This window comes from Schistocerca cancellata, chromosome 4 (assembly GCF_023864275.1).
Source record: "Schistocerca cancellata isolate TAMUIC-IGC-003103 chromosome 4, iqSchCanc2.1, whole genome shotgun sequence".
Classification (NCBI taxonomy): Eukaryota; Metazoa; Arthropoda; class Insecta; order Orthoptera; family Acrididae; genus Schistocerca; species Schistocerca cancellata.
In genome coordinates this window covers 489,832,105-489,852,444 of record NC_064629.1, presented here as the reverse complement: position 1 = coordinate 489,852,444, position 20,340 = coordinate 489,832,105, and positions in this window count along the sequence as shown.

Sequence of the window (20,340 nt, the reverse complement as noted above, 5' to 3'; positions counted from 1 at the left end):
TCGCAGGTTCGAATCCTGCCTCGGGCATGGATGTGCGTGATGTCCTTAGGTTAGTTAGGTTTAAGTAGTTCTAGGTTCTTGGGGACTGATGACCTCAGAAGGTAAGTCCCATAGTGCTCAGAGCCATTCGAAGTAATCTAAAAGTGTAAATATGCGGTAAACATCTCACTTCCTTAATCATGGTGATACAAAGGTGGACAGCTGAAGATAGCAAACAGGACGTCGTTATCCGGAATGATTTGAATCGTATGTCGGGGGGCCGTTTTGAGAGCTCTCGAGGAATTTTGTCGATTGTATGGAAGGCGGAATGACGGTTTCCGTTAAGTCACAGCCCATTACTACACCGCTAGCGAGTGCGCTAGTTCAAATGCACCGACTGCCCACGTACATTTGACGACCTCTTTCACGAATAGGGTATGGTGGCATTGGCTATAGTCTGATTCTTACTGTCGCAGACAGCAATTAACGAAATTATTTCTAGATCTAAAGCTTGTTGTTGGATTAATGTCCTCCCACCTCGCATCCTCCCTCTCTCCTTCTTTATCTCTCTCTCTCTCTATCTCTCTCTCTCTCTCGCCCTCTTTTCTTACTGAATTACGTACTTAACTACTAATAAATATGAGGATGAACCTAGGCTTACAATTAACTGTTCACGAAGTTATTTGTTATAGTTTATACAGGAACCAGATGGCGATAATTACACTACTTGCGAGAAAATGAATTTCAGGTGTTTGTTTTATAGCTGAATTCATGTGCGGTTCAAGTAGTCCATAATTAGCAAGAATATATTGACAGTAAGCTGTCCAGTGCTTCAGATGTGATCGATTCTGAATAACGTTCCACAGCAAAAATGCACAGTTCTAAGGACGAAATAGTCATTTAGTAAAACGCCACATCAAAACAGTTTCTTAGTAATCCGAGCAATCCGAAATCGTTTATGTCGGGTTCTGCATCTTCTTGAATTCATGCACAAAACGTCGGAATATCGACTGTCTCATTACTCGAATATATAAGTCACATCTCTTACAAAACTCAGATATTTCACAACGACCTTGACAAATTAAATTAATAATTGGGCTCCATGAAATAGGAATATTAACGTACGATAACTTGAAGTGAGATGTAGTTTTATTGTACGTTTTTGAAAGTATTTGTAGCGTTAAAACAGATTAACGGGAAGAGGTTGGCGTCACGAGATTATATTACTCGGACTTTTCGATTGCTTCCCAGCTTTAAACATCACCCAAAGTTAATAAATATTTGTATTTACCTTTATACCTTATTCTCGACAGTTGCGGAATAGATGACTGAATCCACACCGGCAGCATTTCTCTTGAAACGAATACATGTGAAGATCGTCCCTAAAGAGAAATCGCACATGAAAATATAAGATAGGTCACAATATAGGTTTAGAAGATTGACGAACAAATTTGTGTGAAACATCTGACAAACTAGACTTGATGATAAGAAGTAAATGAGAAGACGACATTTAGTCCTCGTTTAAAAAGAACCAAATCGATTTTGTGCGCCAATTTGATACTGTGAACGAAATTTTGGATTACTGCTTCAACATAGGAGTAAAACCCGCATCAAAGCAATGGGGCAAAACCGGTGGCCCTAGACCAGATGTGGCGAAGCGAATTTCATCAGCCAGAATATAACGGTCTGAGCATTCCGTACACAAAATGGATTCTCCTTACTGATTAACACGCAGTCGATAAAACAATGACGATCGAATATTAAACTTATCCTTCTGAAAAATGCGTTGAAGTAATACATGAAAGGGAACCTACGATGGGAAATAAGAACATATGGTACCAGTAAAGTGCATAAGACAGAAGAGAAACTCACGCTGTTCATCAGAATTGGTAAAACCCGACGTAAAGGCACTTCTACATCTAAAGATGTCATTTAAATAAATAGGCCCTAGTTACTTCAATGGAGTGGTTACAGAGAACATATTGGTACTTTTAAGCCTTCCACATTCTCACTTCACTGTCTTAAATATATATATATAAGAAACATGTAGGACTGATTGAGCGTACCCATAACCTATGGTGAAATTTTAGTACATTCGTACTTTCATTCGGTTATGAAACTGCTACACCATGTAGTTGTAGCTTTATGGTTACATTTACTTACTGGGACAAAGTTTATTTTTGCAAACCAGTTGCTTTGTTCCACATCAAAGCGTTTTCAAAACTCTGGGTACGGAAAAACTCCTGCAAGTTATGCGAAATTAAGTTACCACAAAGAGTCATTTACCCAAATGTTCCAATGACTTCGTCATCTTACTAGGCCTCTTCAAAGTAGCTGAATACTTCACTTTGTTCGAAAAACGTATATGTGTTCTTTTATAGGCGTCCAGCTGCACAATGCATGTGAGTGCAGGGCACTGACAATCCTTTTTAGATCTGAAACTTCCTGGCTGATTGAAAGTGTGTGCCACACCGAGACTCGAAATCGTGACCTTTATTTTCCGCGTGCAAATGCTCTACCATCTGAGCTACCCAAGCACGACTCACGACCCGTCCTCACTGCTTTAGTTCTGCCAGTAACTCGTCTCCTACAATCCATACTTCACAGAAGCTCTTCTACGAAGCTCGGGTACTTCAGATGGTAGAGCACTTGCCCTCGAAAGGCAAAGGTCCCGAGTTCGAGTCACGGTTCGGCACACAGTTTTAATCTGCTAGGAAGTTTCATACCAGCGCACACTCCACTGCAGAGTGAAAATCTCGTTCAGGCCTTATTAGATTTGTTAGAGGGCCAGATTCACTTAAAGTCTTATAAGATGCTACTTTTGGAACAATGTCTGTTCAGTTTTGCGTCAGCATGTGGAGAGATATTTTGGAATAAGGACTCAGTGGAAATATTTACCGTATAGTCAGTACCTGCGTGCTACATTTTATCAGGTCTAGTCTCCAAAGGAAGGCTTTTGGGAGCTTAGAAAACCGGAGTGCAGCAGTGGATTTGCGGATAATGATACAGTGAATTCAAGTTTAGAGACTAACGGGTCTCAGTATATAAAGGAATCAAATTCCTTCGAAATAACTATGTAATTATAATAAAAAGGATAGGTATTCCACAAAGTGTATCACTGGGCTTCCACAGATTGTGTATTTCGCTAAAGAAATGAATATTTGCATGTGACGATTGATACAGAGCTGGAAAAAAAAGACACGGCAGCTTCCTAACACATGTGTTGTAAATACTAACGAGTCTCAATAAAAGGAAATGGTCCGAGACATTTAGAGGACAATACTAGGACGGTAGTTATAGATAGTTTATCTTAAACTGTACAGGCGGATTACTGTTATGCCAATCGGTGACTACGCACTTGGTGGTTGCTGGACGTCACAAATGAAACTCGGTTTCACATAAGACTTCAGTGGTAATATTCTTCATCGCAAAGTAGTTTGCCTAAAATCTTCATGCTTGACTTCTGTGAATTTTAAACTGCTGAAAATAAATTTGTCTCATCTAAGAACGTTCCAAGTTCTCACTTGTGGAATATTAACAGAAATTGTAAGGATAAAACGTAGAAGCCCATTACGCTTGATATCGATAAATGTTCTTCCATTGACGCAATATCAATACTGACTTCAATGAAATTTGATTTTCATGTTGATACTACTGCTGAGTCATATAAATAAGACATGAACTCCGTTTGTCGACTTGTTTCGTCTCTACTGGTTTTTTTTTATTTAGTTACATTGCAGTATCATGAATTTTCTTTTAACTGTTACCAAATAGTTGCCTGGTAGAAAATAGAGTCTTATATTTATTGTAGGTGATCAACACGAAAAACGTCCCTAAACTGCAAACACAGATGAAAACATAGAGGTAGTGTACAGCATGGAATTAGACTTAACTGAAGAATGTTGGAGAAGAAAACCGACTGTAGACTCGGCCAAAATTCACTTAAGGTGGTCTACGGAAATCAGAGATCCTGCTCTAAGGGTGTATGAGCTCAGTTCCAATTCTCGTCTACTGTCTTAGTCATTGGTTCCATGAGGATATATTATACAGTATACTTTTCTTTGGAGAATTGTTTACTACATTATACATTCATTCGACAAACCGTCTTGTCATCTGTAAATCTGGTGTTACCGGATGTTATTTGAGCTCTCCACGGCTTGGCCGTTGTGGTGGCTGTTTTCCAAACTCTCGACGACGGCGTAAGAGAAGCCTACTGTTCCCGAGAATCTGTAGTGCGTTGCAAGAATTATCGGACTCACTACTACTCGCCACTTACACCGCCGTGCTGGAAAGTCGTGGTTAGTCTTTGAAAGAGCGAGGAAAACCACAGCGAAAGTGCTTACATCAACGACACCTTGAATTTCTTCATCTGTTTTCGGAGTAATCTAGATGTAAAGCTATGGATTAAAAATAGTATTGTAGCTTCGATTGTCAGTGATCCGTTTTCTTTTTGCAGCGCAATGTGACGACGATAGAACAGCTTAAGGAATGCAACAGTACACCGTAATCAATGGAGCTTTTTCTATTAAGGCACAGTTAGGTTCATGCAACATTCTTCCGGTTCATTAATATTCGACGTCATCATAATGTCATTGTGCCCACTATAATTAATGTGGTAAATTTTCGTGCTCTGTGGAAGTGTAACTCAAAACGTGTATTTTATAGTAGTAGTTTTAGGTGTATTCCAATATTATATTTGCTTAAAACGTTGAAGTTAGGCCTGACCAACCGTACCAGCACTGTTACTTTTAACACGACATGGGTAACTATTTTCTGGTGGAACGCATTTAGGGCATAACAAGGACAAACTAGATTGTGATCATTAAAGAGCTACAACGAAGTCTGTAATCAGATTTATGCGTGAAACGTAATAATTTCAAACTGGTGTGTAGTCTAAAATTAATATATTTGAATGGAGCTCTCAGAACATGTAAGTTTCAATTAAAAAGATACGTAGCGCTGATACAGTGACATCATGAAAACACTCTTGCCGATCTACTGCTATAAAATGAACTGATATTTTTGTATGAAAATACATATCATATATATTACGCTTGCGGTTTTAAACAACTGAACTGCTTTTCAGTTTCAGAAGTAACTAAGTCATTCTTTTAAACCTGTGAATTATTTTCTTACGCACTAAATATTACGTAACAGTATGACAGTTGTTTAAAATTACTTTCCATCATTTTCTATATTGTATTCGTGCCCAGTACCCATGGATTTTTCGAATTCCAAAACAGATTAAAGTCTGTTGGACACCGCTAACATAATGTGTCTTTGTTCCGTCCGGGAAAAGAGTAACCAAGGTGAGACATGACAGACCTCATTTTCCAGTTCATCGACCAAGGTATTTTTATTTAACTACTGAACTACGAGCTGGAGGTAGTGGAGCATGTAATGCCATATGTTCCCTTTTGTAATAAATTGTGGGTGTTGCATACGTAGAAATATTCCAACCAAAAATTCTTTAGTTCTGAAAGTCACAGTGAAAGACAGTAGTTCTGTAGAATGCTCTAATTTGAAATCATTAAGTTGACTTTGTTTTTGCTGCATTTTGAATCATTAACTACATCAGATTCATTAGCCTTAAGTAACGGTATGTGTAACAGTATATGAACGCATTCTACCCAAAAAGATACAGGCGCTAACTTACTGAGACAAGGGTTATGGTTCAGTACACGGAGTAAATCTATTTCATGGCCATTCCTCTTGGCCCTTCTTCAATCATAGCTTAATAGCAACCTTAAGTGATTTTCTCACTTCCCGAATTATAATGTAACACTATTTGTCTTACTGAAGTAGCTTACCCGCATGAAGAACGTATCACTCCCCTAATATTAACTGGAAAGTTAATGACACAAACAATCGATACATCTGATAATGTTCAAACGATTTGAAATTTGAATTACGACATGTAATTGTTAAAATCTCCAGCGAAGGGAGTACCGCTGAGCTTAAAACACTAGGTTGGTTAGCAGGAGTAGTGAACATCTAATCCAGAACACTTCGTTCTGAATTACACCATCTGCTGTTTACTTACATTACTGTTTCTGTATGTGTGACAGATTTCTTCTACACAGCGATGACCAATTTCTTACCTAATCATGTTTAATACCAAGGGCGACGATGAAATGTTATCTCTGTTCTTTCCTCTATTCCTTATTAATGGCATGAAATAAAATAAAATACTTCTGACAAGAGTCAGCTAGTATGATGTCTTTTCGATTAATACATTTATCTTATGCTTAAGGTCGGGACTGTGGTCTAGGGCTGCAGAGACGTTAGCGCAGCGTGAGGGGCAGGGATGGAAAAAACCGACGGGTTAAAACTGATATCGGTATGTTAGTTGTGAATAACCGGTATTTCCTAGGCCTCGACTGTAACAGGCTTTATTTTATTTTTTACTGATAACAGAGCATAAAATCCGAAATATCAATTAGCCATAGCAACAGTGCTAAAATTCTTCCCTATTTAAATAAAACCCTTTTTAGGGAGCAATTTTTGTTTGTAAAATTTGCATTGATGTGAAATATGAAAACGATAAAAGCGGTAATTTCTATTTTAATAACAACGCCGAAAGAGACGAGCAACTAACATCTGGCATAATAAATGGCACTGCACTGCCGAGACAGCAACGTCCCGCCGTGCGGTCTTGGCGCCTTGTAACGGTTCGCGCGGCTACCCCCTTCGGAGTTTCGAGTCCTCCCTCGGGCATGGGTGTGTGTGTTGTCCTTAGTCTAAATTAGTTGAAGTGAGGTTAAGTAATGCGTAAGCTTAGGAACCGATGACCTCAGCAGTTTGGTCCCTTCATACCTTAGCACAACTGTTGCCACGTGTCGCGGCTTAAGATACGCGTCTATTTGCAGTGTGCAAGACTTGCCAATGCTGGTCTATACTATAGTCCGTCGCTGTCATCGCCGCACATCCGTTGAATTGCAGAATGGCATCAACCCTTGTCTGGAAGTACTTTTACGAAGTATCTAGCAATGAAGTATAATGCTTCATTGGATGTAAGGATTAAAGATTTGTCCGCCATTAAAAACTTAACAGCAATTTATTCGTAGTACACAATAGAAACAAAAAGTAGCTGATCTGCTCCCTGTGTCTACATAATATGAGTCTATCTGCTTGTAGTTCTTGAAAACGATCAAATTATCAGGAGCAATGGAGTTTTCCAGCTTCAGCTTCCACAATTTAGCACTGACTATTTGTAATGTTCAAACAGTGGTATGATCCCAGATTACAACATTAATTTTGAGCAGTGTTTCATAAAATTGGAATCACTGGGAGAATACTGGTGATATTTTGTAGTATTAAACCACTTAACATTTTTCGAGAAAAACAGTGAACGAGGGACGAACTAAGCTTTCTTTTATTCTCATATTTCATTTGACATTTTGACTTTACGTGTCTTAACACTGAAAGAGTCAAAGTTTCACAATCTTCGTTGAATATCTCCGTTTATCACAGGAAATAATAGGACTAAAAACCGAAAATCGGTTATTTCAGAAACCGATTGTTTGTTCTCAATGATGTACTTGAAAGCAGTGACATGCAAGATCTGCACATAAGGAATGACGAACAAACAGGTAGCTAGAACAAATAAGTGGTAAAGCGCTTGCTTGAAAACCGGGAGGACGCTGGATGGAATCGCGGTCGAACCGTGAAAGTTTTTAGTCTGCCTTTAATCTCCGAATATTGGTAAAATTCGTCCATGACGACTCGTGGTTCAGATTGCATTTTAAACTATAGTTAAGTCTTCTTTCTCTTTGGGACTTCTGGGGTAGGTTAGGAACAGGCAGGTCGCCGAAGTGGCGTCCAGTTTTAAGATTCACACCAGGACATTGAGCCACACGAAATTTCTTATTCTTGTTATTTGTAGTACTTTAACTAAAGTAACACTGCAAATCTCTATACGTCATAAGGTTGTTTTTGGACATTTCACGTGTTTCAAACGAAATAATCCGAGTAGTAACTTACGAGTGCAATTTTAAAGAAGTGCTTAATTGTGTAGGCTCTACAGCATTAACAGAAAACGGGAAATTAATCGCGTACAGAGTTTCATTTTCAACTATCTCAAACACTTCTTTGTGTTAGTGTCATATTAGCCTACTTTAAAGGACGGGAATATCATATTTATAGTTTGCGTTATATTTTGAGAAAGCATGGAGAAAAAAAAGAGACTGTGACATCTAGCGGTGGACTGGGGAAGGTGTGAGGTAGCGATGCGTTGGTCATGTGACCGCGAAGCCGTGCGGGATTGGCTGCCTGAAATGTGGCATGACGCTGTCTTCACAGCCTTGGGCGTGGCTGCGCTTACCTTACATAGCTCATCTTCAGCTCTCCAACTTGTATAATATCTCACTGTGTAGTCGCTTTCGCTCATGAAATATTAACAAAACCTTAACTGCTAAATTACTTGAAATTACCAGTTTGCAAGAATGGTTAAGTGGCACATGGTACACCACTGCTGTCTTTATTATATGGTTCCAACATCTTAATAATTTATTTCAGGCTACGAACGACCCAAGATGAGCAGTGCTAAGTTGCATTGTATTCATATATAGAAATATCTAAGAAATAAATTTAGTCTGTGGAGTAATAACAACAGTTATTTTTGAATTTTTATTTACTAATTACGAAAATGTATGTAAACCTTGATGTGTGCAATACACTTTCAAGTGATATCAGGTTACAGGTTGGCAGTCATTAGCAACGAGCTTGTAACACCTTTATTTCATGTCTCCATTTAGGCTTATCTTAAACTGTCAGTGTATTTTCGAAGCTGGAGAACGTACTTACAGATATTTCTCAAAATTTATTTTTTGCATGAAAGTCATTTCCATCTCTAAGTGCGTTATGCGCGACCATCTCACGAATGTGTGGCATTCTAAATTACTAACACTTACTGTGATCACACCCGAAGGAACTAATGACTGTAAATGTACCGTTTCACAGCTCCAACTACTAACTCGGAAAATAGTGTGATAGCCATTCCCACCGCATTTGCTGAATTAAACATCTATTTTAGTACAATGTCTCCTTTTTCGTCTGTTTTTCAACGGGGTCGGCATTCTTATATGAGCTGTGGCAATGTTAGTGACAACTGGTAGGCCCATGCCATTTCTGACGCCACCACTGCAAACGGGACGAAATCAATGTTCCCCATCTGCCTGCGTCGAGAGTAAATCTCATGTTCAAGTGTGCGAACGATTTTTAAATATTTGTATATAGTGTATCTGAGGCTTGACGTGTGTACCAGCCCGATATTTACCTATCTGGATGTGAAAAATGACTAAAAACAACATAAAATCTGGCCAACTCAGCAGCTCATGTCCTTAACCCACGAAGTGGCGGGCTCAACTGTCCATAAATTTAATGTGTCTCTCATAATTTACAGAGCTACAAACAACCAGCTACTGTAGTATCACAACAGGATACGGAGCACCACTGGAAGAAGGTACAGTGAGTTTACAAAGTGTCACGTTAAAAAAAATAATTTTAAAACTTTTGAAATAGGTGAAGGTTGTTGAAGAAATGTTTTGTTTGAAAGTGCCTCAGAGGATTGTACTGCACTATTTTTGTAAGGTACCCCTGTTAAAGCAGTCAAGGATTACGTCCGAAAGCTTAAAAATAACGAAGCCTTGGAGGAAGATGGATTCTCTGTTGAGTCCTGAAAGGATGGAGGTAAAGCACTGTATGAAGATACGTGTATTCTCATCACTAAAATATTACCGCCGAAACCATCCCCATTTACCTCAGAGATTCAACAGGTGTTACTATGATGAAGAAGGGTGACAGATAAAGTTGTGGTTAATGTTGTGAAATTTCCTTCATCTCGGTTGCTGGTAAAATTCTTGCTAGTGTTCTGTCCAATCGTTAGATACACATACCAGAAGAATCTTTATGTTAATCACATTGTGGTTTGAGACCCAGCCAATGAATCATCAGCATTGTCTTGAGTGCCACACCCACGCAGGGGACGTGCCGAGAACACAGCCATCCACCCTATATGGATTTTATTGAGCTTCTCAAGCCCTTTGACTCAGTAAAGCGAGCTCCACTATGGAGGACAGTAGGATTAACTGTCTACCCACTAGAGTACATTGATGTTATCCGACCGCAGCATAACAACATGGAAGCTACTGTTATTAGCGATAATGGACAGGGTCAACCACTTTAAGTCGTCACAGGTGTTCAACAGGCATATTCAGTCGCCCACATCTTATTCTCAGTATTTTTTGGGGCAGTCATTCATCATGTGGAAGCTAAATAACCGTCGGATGTATAAACTGAGTACAGTTCTGAGGGAAGTTTACTCAAACTCAAAATACCTAACAGCCAATAAACAAATGACTTTAACTATCATCATTGAACTCCATTACCCTTACGGCAGTGTTGTTTTGGAAAACTCAGATTATCTACAGGCAATGATCAGCGCCTTCAACGAAGGTTATAAAAACATTAACCTACGTCTCAACATCAGAAAGACCAAAATTCAGTTCCAATCCACCTACTCTGGTGAAACATTGCCTCCAACCATTAAGGTATATAACGAGCGTCTGCAAAGAGTAGTACATTTTGCCCTCGGTATATGGAAGTCCTGCCGCTGAATTTCAACGTCGTCTCAAATGTGCCAGCACAGTTTTCGGTCGCCTGCGGGAGGGTAATGTCGACAATCGTAACACTAGCATTCGAATTAATATGTGTATATACCAGTCTATAGTAATGTCAAACCTAACGTTCCGCTATGAAACGTGGGCCACTTGTAAGAGGCATGTAATATTCTTGGAACAACAGCGTCAGCGTTGTCTCCGGGCAAGCTTCAAAATAAAATGGCAATCCGTCGTACAGACATAAGAGCCCTTCTCCTTCAGGACGACATTGCCAGATCACACACGAGCGCTGCGACATATGCAACAGTCCGACACCTTAGATTCACTGGAAATAATTATCCTCCATACTGTCCCGACTTCCTGCCATCTGAATTTGATCTGTTTTCAAAACATGCAGAATACCTTCGAACACTTCACTATGATAGTGATGAAGTGATTCAAGTACAGGTTAGGTTATGGATCCGTATACGAAGTCATACAGTCTACAGCGACATTATCGACAACCTGGTCTCTTGTCGGAAGAGATGTGTTCATCGTCAGAGTGATTATGTTGAAAAATAAATATGTAGATATGAAGAAGAAAGATGTAGAATGCTAATAACGTTCGTTTCATTAAGAAGCTCTAAGAGTTTTTGCATAAATTAATTCTGGCGCATTATTCTTCAGGATGGCGTAGTAGTCCTTATGCCAGACTCTCGTCTCTCTAAGCGAATCTCATACGCTTAACTTATGAGTGAACAGGGTGCATTGGTACGACAGTGTTAGAAGCATAAAAGTGCCTAAAACAGCAACATGCAGTAATGCATGATCAATTTGGAAATCTGGGAGGCTGCAACGTCTAATAGACAAGAATGGCGTTAACATGTTCGTGAAGCCCGTGACACTTTGAACCGGCACTTCTAAATTATGAAATAGATAGATGCACGGAAAAGAAGGAACGTATGGCAATTCAAATAAACAGGCCTCATTAAACTGCAGATGATGTAAACGCCGAGAACAGCGTTGAAGGGTTTGCCGATACACGATTAGTCTATACAGCTGTTAGAGGCCCACAACCAATGAGCTGACGTCCGACAAAAGACATGCTGGTTAGTGAATGATAGCTAATGATGATGCTTAAGCTGCTGCTACTGCTGCTGATGATGATGACGCTGGTGTAATGGGAATGCAGAAAGGGATTTTATAACGTAACGAAACCAATATTAGATAAAGTATTTAAGTGCCAACTGTGCATTTGTCCTTTCGGAAGATACTTCGAAAATTTAGCATTTACTTCTCTCGTCCACAAAAATCAAGCTATTTAACTGAGCTGATTGACGAAACCAATCATTGTTAAGCTGTTGCTGCTAGCACCAGAAGAAAAATATTCTGACAGTGGAACTGGCCAAGCAAAGGACGAAGAAAAAGAAAATATACAGAGCACTGAGGTACCGACTTTGACATTAGAGGGAGAAAGACATGAAATGAGATTTTGAAATCCGAGCACAAACTGATAACGCAGTAAACACGAAGTCCACAAGTTAACTTACAGGTTATCAGGAGATTCATCCCAGAAGACGTGTACATCTGAAAGATGTGACAGTGGGACTACTGACAAAGGTCTTTTTTCATAGTCGTACTCCTTAGAAATCCTTATACATTAGGTTTATGCACACGTAAAGTAACATTTACGTTTATTAAATATAAATGAAACTAATTTTCATATACGATGGTTGGAACTTTAATAGTGGTAACTATTTATTTACAGCTCCTACAAAATAGATACGTGTTTCAAATTTTTACTGAGCTTCAAATCAGTCACCAGCATTGTGTATAAACAGTTGCTAGCGATGTGGAAGTCGTAGAAGTCGTAGGATACTCTTATCAGTGCCAGTTGTATTGACAGTTGTAGCAGTTCTGAAGCGAATGCCGTGAAGTTTTTTCTTCAGTTTAGAAATGAGTTGAACTTACGTGGTCTTTAGTCAGGTGAGTGCAGTAGGTGGTACAGTACTTAGCAGCTCCATCAGTCAAATAAATCAGTAACAGCTTGCACTGTACGTGCTTGAGCATTGTCCTGCAAAATGATAGTCAGGTCCTGCAGAAAGTAAAGTCACCTACGACCAGCTTAGAGTCACTTACCTCAATGGATTTCCACATTTGCAGCCCATACCTTTTCTAGGATGATCCCCCGACTGTGTCTGCTTCGGCTTACATACATTTCAAACACGTCACTTTCCCGCAGCTCTACCAGGCGGCTTCCAATATCGCGGTGGGCAGTGGTTATAATGTTCTGGCAAATGAATATATATGGTATTGTCACGTTGTAACCACACTGATGTGCATATTCGAAAGTAGGGACTCAGTGACGTAAAACTCTTAGCACCGAAAATACGTTAGCATCTACATCTACATGACTGCTCTGCAATTCACACATAAGTGACTGGCGGACATTTCATTCAACTACCTTCAGATTATTTCTCTACCGTTTCAATCTCGAGCAACACAAAGAAAAATATCAACATTTAAATATCTGCGTGCGAACTCTGAAATCTCTTATTTTATTACGACGATAATTTCTTCCCTTGTAGAGGGGCATCAGCAAAATATTTTCGCATTCTGAGGAGGAACCTGGTGAATGCAATTTGATGAAATTATCTCGTTGCAGCGAAATATGCCTTTGTTTTACTGATTGCCACCCTAACTCGTGTATCTTATTCGCGACTATTTCTCACGTATTTCCCAATTATAAAAAACGAGCTGTCCTTCGTCAGTCCCATCTGTTAACTATCCCATTCCGCACTGCAATACTGCAGAAGATGGCGGACAAGCGTAGTGTAAACAGTGTGGTATTACTTTAATTATGAACACCAACGTTGGGACAGAAGTGAACTGAGCTGCTGGGTGGAGAAGATCGTTTTATACAAATATCGAATACTCCAGATATATATGAAGTGTCGAGAACCTTCAAGATATGATAAATATTTAATGACAAATAATTACTTCTGGTCAGGTCTGAACTGGAGAATTGCAATACGCCAGACATCGACGCTAACCTCGAAGTGAAGCTGAATACTCAGTGTGAATAATAGTTAAGACGAAAGAACTGACAGCGAGCGCACTGAGCCATCATGTATGCTGGAAGCTCACTGACATATGACCAATAAACAGAAAGAAACGAACAACACATTTTCAGCCTGTAAATAGGCTTACGTAATTTGAAATCATTATTATTCTTCTACTGTAACTGGTACATGTAAGTACAAGTATTACATTATATATAAGCTAAGGGTATCCATTAAAACCAGTACTAAAGAAATTAGTATGTAGCAACGGAGTTGTAATGGTGATCCTGACTCATGTACCTCCAGTTATGTACTTAAACAGCAAGTTCATATTGAGGCTTCAAAGATCTGGAAATCTGATAGGGAGTGCAATCTCAGTATCCGCTCCGAGCTCAATTTTTTACCGACGCCGAAGAGTGTGATTAACTCAAATGTCTTCTATTATCACGCCTCCGTTCAGATTTTTCCTTCGCTATTAGGATTTCAAATAAGTTCCTTCTTCGTGTAACTGAATGGTATCTATTTTAAGGGTTGATGTTGTCCGCTTATGGCAATCGCTTTGCTATAGCAGTGAATTATTACGTATAGTAACCGCCGTAAGACGACAATGACTACCTTTGAAGAGGTTACAAAAGATGTGGCTCAGCAGTTGACGAAACCATAGCATTTCATATTAATGTTCTTAAATATCTTCTGCTATCTTGTGTCATCATCTGACATGTGACATCCACCATTCCATAGAGGACTCATGTAGACTACTGAGTAGGTTAGGTTCTTCAGTTATACAAAAACATGTTGGTTATCCGTGTATTCTGAAGTCATCTAGCCATTTAGCTTTAACATGACACAAACTATTTCATATTCTGGGTATCTGCAGCTGATTAAGGACATGCTGTTCGGAAGGATTCCGCCAGTAGCTGGTAAAATTGTTGTATATTGAAATACGATCGGTTTCGTGGCATAGGTTGCATCATCAGGTGCAAAGTACATGGTAAAGAGCAATCTACAGTGTCACCACCACCTCGAAATAAAAATTACTGAACGACTGTCTAAAATATACCCACAATCAGTACAACAAGAAACCTATCCAAAGTTGCTAATTTTACTTTTTTATTCACTCGATGACTAGTTTCGGGCCGAGATCTATTTTCAAATCATCGTAACATAGTCAAAAATGGTACTTCGGATGATGTGAAAACCCTGTCAAAATGTGCAACGGGCAGCTATCTGAATGCGCTGTAACAGTTCGTTACACACTTTTGACAGGGTATACACATCTTTGGGAATACCGTTTTTGACTATGTTACGATGATTTAAAAGGCGTTTAGGTCCGAAACCAGTCATCGAGTGAATAAAAAAATAAAATATGCAACTTTGAACTGGTTTTTTGTTCTACTGCTTAAAAGAAGTTGCTGGCTCACAGCTACTCCAATATGCTGGAAGTTCGTATATACTCACAACGTTAAACGTGTCTGCCCATGACATTTCAACGTTTTGTGTATATTTTAGATCTTCTTTTATTGATCTTAATATGTACGAAGTGGTGACATTGTACACTGTTCTTTGTCGCACAGTTTGCACCTGATGATGCTGCTTTAGGCCACGAAACCAGTAGTTCTTCAATAAACAGCAGCTGTTAGCGCAATTATTCCTAAAGTCATGCGTTAAGAAGTCGTCTTGGTTTTCTCCCACCTCTAGGAATTCGGTATATGGCTTCCCTGGTACATCTGTCGTACATTCGCCTGTTGTGTATCCGCTCAAACGTCATTTCATTTCCACTATAGTCATACTACCGCTTCCCACTCCAGTCATTCACTGATAGATTAGTTTGCTTTCCTGTTTGATTTCCAATTACAGGTCTGTTTATTGTTCACTTAGCAATCCTCGATTTCGAAACCGTATGCTTCTTTCCATGATTTCTTTGCCAACATCCACACTGTCTATTAAGGAATACTAACGTTTAATGTCAACTTGCTACCTTGCCTGATTTTAATCCTCTTTTTTGTTAAACTTTTTAGTGATAATTTTTTTTTAGAGTACAGAGAGGACAACTGTGTTGTGTGTGTCCGCAGCTCGTGGTCGTGCGGTAGCGTTCTCGCTTCCCGCGCCCGGGTTCCCGGGTTCGATTCCCGGCGGGGTCAGGGATTTTCTCTGCCTCGTGATGACTGGGTGTTGTGTGATGTCCATAGGTTAGTTAGGTTTAAGTAGTTCTAAGTTCTAGGGGACTGATGACCATAGATGTTAAGTCCCATAGTGCTCAGAGCCATTTGTTGTGTGTCTCGTTTCTTATGAAGTACAGTAATTACACCATTACTCTAGTTCTGAAGAATTGTCTGCATCCGCAGACATCCTTCGAACAGTTTTAACGGTTCTGGAAGTTTATTAGTCATCACGTTGCCTCCAGTTCAAATCATTTGTATTGAAAGGTTCATATTTGCAATGGTTCAAATGGCTCTGAGCACTATGGGACTTAACATCTATGGTTATCAGTCCCCTAGAACTTAGAACTACTTAAACCTAACTAACCAATGTACATCACACAACACCCAGTCATCACGAGGCAGACAAAATCCCTGACCCCGCCGGGAATCGAACCCGGGAACCCGGGCGTGGGAAGCGAGAACGCTACCGCACGACCACGAGCTGCAACGTTCATATTTGCACCATTCTTTTCGATAAACTTCGAAGAATTTAATGAAACTGTTATTAATTACAGAATGTCATTATTTTCGTTATTGTCTATGAGTCACTTAAAAAACTCTTGCAATTCTTGTACAATTTTTGCCCTGCTTTAGTCCCTGAGCCGTCTTCAGTCTTAACTGAGCACATGTGGCGTCTACCATATATATTCTACTTCATCCTTTCATACTCTTATTGTTTTCAATGGTTTTTCTTATCACATTTTCTTTCCACGTTCTCATATTCTTTTAAAGGCATCTGCCTATAGTTTCTATATTTTAGTGAATTCCGTGACACCCCATTTATCATTTGCTTCATATTCTCGCCTTCCCCTCCAAAACGTCCTTGATGCATTTGAAATTTGTTTTATTTTCTTCTCTTCGTACCTACTACATGGTGCTTTATTTTTATGAAGACCTTTCACATGCGACTGTATAATATTGAATTGCTAAGAAGATCAACCTCTATTTTAAGGTAAATTGATATAAGTTACTAACCATACATAGTTTCTCTAATCACCATTTCCCATTTCGTATCTCATTGGTCTGCATCTTTCTAATCACTTGTAAATTTACTTGTAAAGTTTCTGCAGCGGCCAGTCAACACGTAACAAAATAAGCTAATTTCACGTTAATGTTACATTAAACACTTAATTAGTGAAAACTGTTCACTAAAAGTTGAAAAGTGGTAGGAAGTGCCAGCCATTACCTTTGTCTTAGTCAAAAAACGTTATTTCATTATGTGAGTGTGTTCAAACAGGAGATAATGAGTAATTCAGGGAGACTAGGTTTCTTTCCCCTAAAATTTGAATAGTTTAGAGCATGTTACGAAGGCAGTGATGTATCTATAGAAACAATGCACAAAGACTATCCTATGAAGCATCTGGCTACACAATGTAACTACCGAGCGAGATGGCGCTGTGGTTAGCACACTGGACTGGCGTTCGGGAAGACGACGGTTCAAACCGACGTCCGACCATTCTGATTCAGGTTTTCCATGATGGCCCTAAATCGCTTCGCCCAAGTACCGAGATGGTTCCTTTGAAAGGGCATGACCGACTTCCTTGCACATCCTTCCCTAATCCGATGACCTCGCTGTTTGGTCCCCTTCCCCCAAATCAACCAACCAATGAGCAATGTAACTAGATTCCAATATGACCAACGTCTTCCGCGGGTGGCGGTTACGTACCATACAACTATGTCTGTAAAGACGATCTACCATTGCGATGGATGTAGACCTGCCTGTGTCGAACATTCGATGTTGCCTGTTGTAGTTTGGCTTCATTACAGGAGTGCCATTACGTCAGATTCCACTGTCCAGGAACCACAACACCAGAGAATATTAAGTTCGTATGTGTTGTGTCAGTGGTGTGTTGAGTGGAAATGCGTCATGTCGTATGTGGGAGAGAAACTTAGAAGGTTGTTGCTAGGAACAACGGAACACATCTGGCCGAAACAGTCAAGATAATCACCTGTCCATGACCTTTCGTAACCTAATTACGAAAAAAGATACGAACATGTCAGTAACGTTGTGAAGACTTCAAGTTTGTAGGACAAAAGCTTTATCGGAGAGTCTGTCTCAATATAATGCGAAGCATTAACAGGGATGCAAGTTTCTGTTTAAGCAAGGCGTCACATCCATATTTCGCGTCATCTCATCCATCAGAGCTGCAAAACACCAAGGCTGTGTGTTAGTTGCATCGAATAACAACTGTCTCACGTCAACAAATCTTCATGAAAGGCAGTAGCAAACCACAGTGCGTCGCCAGGTTGACAGATGTTTTGCTGGTTGCCGAACCAGCGCGGTTTGGGCTCTGCTCGGCGTTCAAGGGGAAGTATGTCGTCCCACGATGGGTTCCATAAGCTGGATAAACGAGGAAGGGTCCGCGTGCTGGACAGCCTCGATGTGGTTTTTAGGGAGTTTCCCACACCCCACTTGGTATACACCGGTGTGGTTCTCATGATCAGCTTCAGATACACGCTACGCAAACATTTAGAACACTTTCTCACGTTTGCACACAATATTTACACTTAAGACAGACAGCTCGGATATAATGCTTCTGTCCTGGGAGGTGAAAAGGAGGCTGATGATACTCGATGCTTAGTCTCTTTAAACACTTGCTCAGCATCAGCAGTACACGCTCTGTGGCGCGTTAAGCGGATCGGAGGCTTCAGTCGCAGCCTCCGTCTAACATCGCTTCTTTACCCTCGCGACGATACATACCGAAGATAAAAAAATTACTCTATACTATCATATAATGAGCTGAATAGTTCGTGCATACAACTTACTCACAAAAATAATATGCAGAAAAATAAAAAAGAATATTGGAGATCTGTTGGATAAGAATCACTTTAGTCTCAGGATCTTCTCTCGCCGTACGAAGCATAGTACCTGTTACTCTGACGCGCCATCAGTAGACGTTCTGCTTCCTTAGGCGAGGACACGGTTTTAAAAGTAATCATTGTTAAATGTTGCGCTTAAAGCATTTAAAGGACGAACAATTGCTGATATTTCTGTGCAACTGAGTCAACCGAAAGCAACTACTGTCGTGTATACCCTGTTAACAACGGCAGTTGTCGTTGTCTGTTGCATACTTACCAAACAGAGTAAGATTTCAAACCGGCGATCATTCTTTTCCGAGGAACAAATGTTCACAATGTAAACACTTAAATGCGATGCGTCATATCGTACCCCACCCCCAGTCCCCACTAATTTGTCGAGACCTCCACACGATGGACGTTTAACATCCAGTTTCTGATGTCAAACACAACGAAAGTTAAGTACTCTGAAGTTAAGGAGATCTTCCAAACGGTTGTATTTCAGTCATCGAGATCGTTCCACTAGGTAACCCATGAAGTCACTTCAGACGCTAATGATGCAATGGATGTTTACAGCAACAGCAAACGTGTACGGACATATAGGATATGGCAGCTACTTATCGCCCGATTGTTTTCTATAATAACTGCGGGGCGTTACTTGCGAAAATCATTCTCATGAAAAAAAATAGTCGTCAATCGTAGAAGAGTGATTATCGAAGTTTGCATTGGTAGAGAAGAAAGACTACCGTCAGTCAGTACTTGTTGCTTAATCATTACACAATCAATTGCGATCAGCAGCTATAGTCTCAGCACACAACACATAGTGGCCAGGGAAGGCAGGGAGTACGACGAAGGGGAAAATATTATCTCCACTGGAAATAATAACGACAGTGCTGAGTTTTATGTATTGTAAAAGAAGCAACATATATAATGGTGTAGTTAAAGAAGACTGAAATGGAAGCAAGAGCTCGATTAATAGCACTGACAGTCTAATCTATAACAAAAGAGAAGCTTTAGATTTTGCAGAGAAGATAGACCCACGTGCGACGCCAAGAAGCTGTTGTAATAATGTTAATACTGATGATGTTCTTGAATAGAAAATGAAGTTGGAAAGAATGTAGATCAATTACTGATGACACAAATTCAAATCTAGCGAAAGTTCTAAGGAACTTATACGAGCTGAACCCGAACTCCACCGAAAAAAATTTTTAGAACGTTCAGGGATACGCTTTGAGTATTTTGGAAAAAGTGAACCATGATGGCGGAATTTGATTCCTTCGTGTAGCAAAAATATCTGCTGGAACAGAAGTTATTGTAAATTCTCGACTGACAGTCAGTATAAAAAGTATAGTTTGTGGTAATCTCCCAGTAACAGTGTAGCATTCTAGCTAAGAAACATACATGTGAATAGTAAACTGAACAATCACTGATGTTGGAACTTACCAATCGACTGTTAACTTACCTGAGAGGAAGTTTTGTAAATTAGATCCAAGATGACAGACGCTCTCCGTCTATTGAAGTCCACCCCAAAAGGTTTCAATGACATTCAGGCCGAAAACGTATGCATTTTAGTCCTTAACTCGAGACAGAAACATGAAGTGAATAAGAACAACAACCATCTTTATTCAAATAATCGACTGATCATCTTATGTTATCAAGTTATATAACTGAACAATTTACAATAGAACAACCACACGGTTCTTT